The following is a 7,870-nucleotide window of genomic DNA, read 5'->3' on the forward strand; positions in this document are numbered from 1 at the left end:
GGCTTGGGAGAGGTCGTCCACTGACCCTTACATTAATTCGATTGAACATGTTTGTGATCCCATGCAGATCCCCAGTTCGCTCGCACCCCGATGGAGGTGTCCATAACACTTTTTAAAAACAATTTATTTATTTTAATTTTCATACTTTGGAAAACATATTATTTATTTTAAATTTCATTACTGTTATTGAAATATTTATTTGTAATATTCATATTAATATAAATTACTATTTTTTCTTATTTATTTTTCAGTAATAAAAAATATAATTTAAAAGAAAAATATATATTTATTAATGTTATATTTTTTTAGAATATTTTAAAATTTTCTCCATTTAATTATAATATTTTTTTATTATTTCATTAATAAACAAGTGATTTGTAGAAAAATTCATCATTGATGATATTGAAATGGCAACCAAATATTTTTGCATTTCACTAAATTTATATATGAAACGGGGAAAAATTGATATACAAAAGTTAAATGAAGTACATGATGCTTAATACGGGAGTTCTTTTCAATTCATTTTCCTACTATTCAAATGATCCATTTGGACAGAGATATTGACATGACTGTTTATGATCCCCGCCATAATATTGACATGGCTGCCCCTCCGCCTCCTTTCCCTTAGGGCTGGGTACGATGAGAAAGGAAAACGATGAGCAAAGAATGAAAATTCAGGCATCGTTCGGTTAGATCCGGTAGACACAGATTTCAAATGCAAGCAAAGAAAACGACACTTGTGCAGCCTAACTCCGAGATATATATATGCATGGAGGAATGGTACCTACTTCGAGTAAAATGTGTAAAATTAAAAATGAGATCGATCGCATTATACATCACATTCTAAGTTAAAAGAAAAATGGGGTTCTATTTACTAAATGTCGTTGAAAAATAGTTAATATTTACTTAGTTTATTTAGTTGGATGTAAGGAGAATATTAGGTATAGGTATGGAAATACATTCTAGAAAAATGTGGAATTTAAGAAAAAATTATTTAATAATAAAAATTGTAAAAATATTTTAATTTTAAATTTTTATATTAATATTTTGGGGAAAAATTTCATTATTATTTATGATATAAGTTTTTTATTTTTTTTAGATTAATTCATTATGGTTTATTATTAGCATTGCACCAAGAGGCGCAAAGCAATGCTGATAGGACATGCAGATCTTGAGTTCATACTTTTTTGAGTAAAACAGAGCTTATTAGGAAGTGACAAGTAGCACAGGTGGAGGTATGAATATCGAAGCTTTTAAAATGAGACAAGACAAAATACTTTGTGATATTCAATAAGTCTGAATAGTGACTTTTAGGTTATAAAGCAGATGTGTATTTTCATAAAGTGGTTGTAGTTTAGAAATAGGAGAATTTTGCAATACTAAAACTTCGATACATATAACATTGACCCTTTATAATGATAAATGTATTATATAACCAAAGTCCAAAAATTTTGAAGTCGCTATAGTTTATCGAAAGTACTAGATCTTCCAGAATCACCCCCTTGGATTATCCCTGTAATCAGAACAAAACATAGCAGTGAACGTTTTATTATAATTCACACAAAGTCTAATAAATCATAGAGAAAACCTTAACAAAATCCCCAAACTGTTAGATAATATCCGTACATACTTTATAACAGCGATCAAACCATAGTGTGACAAGTGTCAAGCGTAGATAAGTATCAAAGATTTTGATATCGGAGGTTTTAACATGACACACTTCACAAATTTGTGATATTGCAAAGTTCTCACACAACGAACACGAAATCACATTAAAACATTATAAAAAACTAATCGCATCCGCATATGATATCAGTGATTGACGATTATCATAGGTGACACTATATGAAATTTCCAATATGGGTGGATGCGATGTCATGATGAATTCGTTTTAATAACGATATCGGGTCCATCAACAAATCGACGATTGACGATTTTAAGTTGTGACACAAACAAAAGTGTCGATATGAGAATGGACGCGATATTTCAATTAATCAAAATTTAAATTAAATTAGGTCTGTTTATGAGAGCTTTGAGCAAATCAGAGGTTTTTGTGATATCGGACATGGGCGGTCAGAGCAAATCAGAGATCAGAGGTGATACTATATCGACAACCAAAGGTTTTGCGATATCGCATATTAGAGGTTTGGAGTGGCATGCCTTTGAAGAGTTCTGATTTAGCCGGGTGCAATATATTTATAGAGTGTGGTTGATTATCAAGTCAGGTCTAGGAGTCGAATGACTAAATCGCAAAAGTTTTGATGGAGCACTTCCAATTCAAGAGGAATAGAGGAAACAGAGGATAAACGTGGCAAAGACATGGGCCATATAAGAGGTTATGGATTATAGTGATATCGAAGTTTTGAAAGTATGCACGACAACCAAACCCCCGATGTAATATTTTTGATATACAAATTCGCTTGGATGGGTTTTTTGTTATGATATATTAGATTGGGTCCAAACCTTTGGTCATGACCACTTTGTAATATGATTAAGGCCTAGGGCATAGATATTGTTCTTTGTTTAAGGGGTTATGTAAGTAATACATATCGTACAAAATAGAAATATTATATATAAATACAAACGACTATCTACAAAATAGAAATAAAATTAATAAAATAAGAGGATAATGTACAATCTATAAAGCCAAAGAAGATGAGAACTTCCAATCGACAATTAGATGGAATTTACAAACCAAGTGTCCAAATGAGATAAAACGAGCTATGATAGGTAGATAAGAACACATCAAACTCATTTAAGCAATCCATATTATCAAAATCTAAAAGTAATAATACTAAGCAATCAATTAAAAGGGTTCTGATAATGGAATTTAAGTGAAAAAATAGTATATTTAGTTGTTGTTGTTATTTTTTTAAACTTTCAATTACATTACACATATAATATAAAAATATTTTACTTGCACAGACACACACACACACACATATAGGCGTAGTCTAACGTATAGACCTAATAACCTTTTTCATCTGAATTCATCAAAACTCGGCAATACAATTTCAAGTTTTTGTGTTGTTTAAAATACATTTTTGAATGCATAAATGGATTCAACAACCTTAAAAACCTCGACGGCACTTGAATTATGCAAATTAAACAATGTAAACTCAAGTTTTTGAAAAATTTTGTTGTATTTTGATTAAAAGTAACTAGGAAACATGTCGTGAAAAAGGTCATTTCATCTATATATATATATATATATATATATATATTGACATTAAAAATTTTGTTTTAAACTATAATATGTCAATTCCATATTTATCATTTAAAAAAAATTATACATTTCTTTTTATAAATATCATTTTACTTTAATTATTCTTTATAAAGAGAGAACAAGTTGATATAAGAATATTTTATTTAAAATGGATATTAAAATATTTTATTTAAAATTGACCTGGAATTTCTTTTTTAATATAAGTGTCAACTCTCTCTCTCTCTCTCTCTATATATAATATTGATGTCAAAATATTTTATTTAAAGTGGATAATGAATTTTGTAAAACATCAACTCTATGCTCACCATTAACAGAATTAAGTATTTCCTTTATTAATGGTTTAACTTCCAATGATCCTATATGAAATGGGAGAAAATATATCAAGATGTTATATATATATATATATATATATATATATATATATATATATATATATATATATATATATTATTTAAAATGTTACATGTCAACTCTTTATTGAGTGTAGAAGGAATTGTTTAGGCTCAATAACAAAGCTCAAAGCCATTGCAACAAAACTCATCATGTCACTTAAGTGGATGACTAGGATGATAAGCATTTCTCCCTACCCTTCAAAGAAGTGATATATATATGTTTTCGTCCTCAAGGAATTGTTTAGACTCAATATCAAAGCTTGAAGCCATTGCAACAAAACTCATCATATCCCTTGTCTAGATGACTAAGGTGATAATTATTACTCTCCACCATCCAAAAAAGCACACACAATATATATATATATATATATATATATATATATATATATATACGTTCCATCATAAGCATATGATATGACATCTTTGAAAATATATACCCCTTACATCCTAGTCCTACGATATGACATCTTCAAATATATATATTGAACAACAAGTTAAATAGGAAAACTATGATTGATTTATATGCTATGCGACTAGGTACACGCAACTCCCATAGCCTGAGAGTAGAAGTTTAGTCCATGGATATATATGGAAATAGGCACTTAAATATTCAATAAGAAAATTAATATTTTTTATTATTAAATTGTTCACATAGATGAATGTCACCAATTAAATATCAATTAGTTTGTGTGAGGCTTTATATTCTTCAAAAACTTTATAGATTTAATAATAGATAACTTTTTCAACCAAAACATGATTAAAGGGTAAATAATTATGAAATTAGATTTAAAAAACAAATCAATTTCAAAAACTGAAAGTATATTTAAGCCACAAACTTTTTTCACTCAAAATATGATAAAATCCATTCAATGAATTTGAGAAAGGCCATAAGTTGTTTTTCACTCAAAATTTGATAAACTCCCTTCAATGAATTTGAGAAAGGCCATTACTTGTATCCTTACTTGAAGGACAAAGAAGAGGATCTTTCCAAATAGTCATTCCCTTACTTAGCTCAAGTAAATATTCTTCCATTCGCAGTGGTCTAGGGTCTTCTTTCACTCTAGGAAAGGGCTTTCCTCCACTTGGATAACAAAATCCAAGAGGTGTAACCAAGCAAGAATGAAAATTTTAGAGAAAAACATATTCAATGATTATTGTAGAACAATTGAATGTAATTCATGTGAAAGGTGTGTGTAACCAAGCAAGAATCCAAATTTGAGAAAAGCACATTGGAAGATTATTGCAGGATGCTTGAACATAATCCATGTGAAAGGAGTTGTTAAGGCAGTATTGTGATGGATAGAATCTTTATAGAAAAGTAAAGTTTGGTTGAGAGATGCCTTTTACACAAGGAGTTCTCATCAATGTTACTTGATTTCATATTACATTGAGTTGAATCCCACTGAAATTCAAGAAGTTGTTTTTGGTGAGAAGTAAATTATTATAAAAGAAAATTTGAAAGATATTAACCAGAGTAACAAATCTATAGGATTATGTGTATATACAGTGATTGTGCCTGAGGGAGTAAAAATTACAGCAGGAGAAAATAAGTTGTTTTTGGTGAGATTGTTGTGGTAAAAAACACAACACCCCCATTTAGACTCTTTACTATTATCACCATTATAAATGGGGACCCTTTTTGCTTTTTCCTTTGGTTTTTGAATCATTATTTATTCATTTTTACTTAATTAGTTTTGTTTTATTTTTCACTTATTTAAAAAACAAAAAAAAAATGTTTTGATCAAACTTTGTTTTAAACCTTTGATGTAATAAATCTTTGATTCAATTTCATTTGAATAAACCAATCACATAGCCCCCGAGTCCAAGACTTTAATTAAAATATGACTTAAATTGGTTTTTTAACCTTGGAATTCCTTTGAAAATCTTAACCCAAAATGTATTACATATATACATACAAACCATATGATAAAACATATAAGGGGCATATCAGAATGTTGAACTATTATAGGATTCATATGTTATCACAACCCAAAATTACGATGTTGATTGACTCCCATCCAAAAGATACTTTTCATTTCATATAAACTATCAGAGTTTTTCATTTCATATAAACTATCAGAGTTTTTAAACGTATTGCCATGCCAAAATCCTGATAACCCGATACGTCGGACTCGATATGTCATACATTCCAATTAATCCTAATATCGAATCCATTCAACTATCAGGATTTTTGCAACAAATGTGTTTGGAAGTTCCGATAGGGTCTGGACCCGATTTGTTTCAAAGCTCTAATTTATCATGGTTTCAAGTCTTCCCTCTTTCGAATGTTCATCAGATATCATGGCTTTTGGTTGTGAACTAGTCCAAATCCTCCAATAGTCGAATTCCTCTGATAGGCCATTCACCCCGCATATGTCATGTTCATTTTTGTTTTTCGTCCCAATTCTAAATAAGCCACTTTTATGGTCTCGGGCTCTAATTTGATTGGTTTTTCGATATGATTTGTTACACACACCCATCGTCCCCATCCAAAATTGTTGTCGTACATTGGAAAACTTGGACAGCATCCCATCATCTCATTATTATCGTAGATCGTTCTATCCAGTTTCAGAGCGGTGGGACATTACTTATATTTTTGCTGCTCTGCAATGATGTTTCCATCGTGGTGTGGCCATATGATGCGGTGCAAAAATCTCACTAAAAAACGTATATTGTAGGAAAGGAGCTCCCCTGCAATGACCATGGTGCTAATGATTTGGATGGCATTGCTGAAGTAAGAATAAGGTAATGTAGGTATCAATATGGGTTGGTAGTTCACCGCAAACTTGAAGGTCGTCGGCTCCTGGGGCGGCAGGGCATGAGGTCGTGTGATGGTTTGTATTTGGCTCCTTTAAATTATTCAAGTTAGCTCTATCCTTTAGCCTCAAGATCGTCTCCTTGTTGAAGTGAAATATTTTTTCAGTTAGCCCAGGCGGGGAAAATTTATTGATCCTTTTGGTTGTGTGTAGGTTGAGAGCTATGCGGGAACCCTTTATTTTGAAACACTGACTGTGAAGTGGTGGGTGAGAGATTGTGTTCTCTCCTTTATAGAGATCTGCCCATGAGTTTATGAAATTCCAGAGTGAAGTCTCGTCTACCATCGCGTGATTAATTGTGAAACCTATCGTAGCTCCATCTCTCAACTTTATAACTCGATCATAATAAAATTTAGAATGTTACAAAGAGAAAGAGAAAACAATGAGCTAATTACCTGGTCAAATGAATTCATATTTTTCATTGAACAAAAGGAAAGAGAGGCATTTTGCCTTTTCGAAAATGATAGGGACAAATCCTCTCCCAGTATTTGAGTTCAAGATAAAAGATGACTAATACTTTTAAACACGACATAAGGAATTTTAGAAAGGGCATGAAGTCACTTGGACCACCATCAAAGGGAGAAGATGATTGATAATATTGATAGCGCCATCTAGAACAAAAAGTTGGCGAACAACTAGACTGACCTTCAGCCCCGTTATTTCTTGAATTTCGACATCTGACATGGATGCTTCTATCAACTCGGCGTAGAAAAAATAAATCACGTCTCGGGTGGTATTAGATATTTAAACAAGGATCATAACAAGAGTTCCAATGTGGTGGATCCGATGTCAGATTTAAATCAAACATAAAGTGGGATCGGGTTAGGTCTTATCGGAAACTTCGAGCACCTTCATTTGAAAAACCTTGATGGTTGGGCGGAGCCAATTCTGCATTTGATTGAGTGTAAACCATACCATGTCCAGGTATCAGGACTTTGGCAAGCATGAGAGACATTACGCAGGTGGAAACCCAAAAACCTATTGGTCAACGGATCCGATATCGACTTTAAAACGTGGTGAAAAATGTCACCATGTCCATCCAAAGGAGAGGTAGCAGAACTTTCATATGGAATTGCATTAAAAAAACTCCGATATTTTTAAACAAAATCTGATAGTTTTATGAAGTGGCACGTGGATTTTGAATGGGGCATCAGGGAAATGGGAGTCAAACAACATCGTAAGTTTGGACTGCGATAACATTGGAAATCTCCCATCATCACATTGTTTTCGCAAATCGTTCTATCCAATTTCAGAGAAGTGGGGCATTGCTTATATTTTTGCAGCATCGCCTTGATGTTTCCATCACAATGTGGCCATATGATGCACTGTAGTAATCCCACTACAGAACATATATCGTAGGCCAGGAGCTCCCCTGCGGTGAGGTGGTGCTAACGATTTGGATGTCGTTTCCGAAGTAAGAATAAGTAATGGAGGTA

At 32.0% G+C, this 7,870-nt stretch overlaps 1 pseudogene; it reads right to left on the reverse strand.

Moving 5' to 3' along the window:
• Positions 1–5,980: 5,980 nt before the first annotated feature.
• Positions 5,981–7,389, reverse strand: LOC149192533 (BAHD acyltransferase DCR-like; annotated as a pseudogene).
• Between the last annotated feature and the right edge of the window lie 481 nt (positions 7,390–7,870).

The sequence above is a fragment of the Pinus tabuliformis genome, chromosome 2_2 (genome assembly GCF_031772625.1).
Source record: "Pinus tabuliformis cultivar Carrire ecotype Pingquan chromosome 2_2, CPIR1, whole genome shotgun sequence".
Lineage (NCBI taxonomy): Eukaryota > Viridiplantae > Streptophyta > Pinopsida > Pinales > Pinaceae > Pinus > Pinus tabuliformis.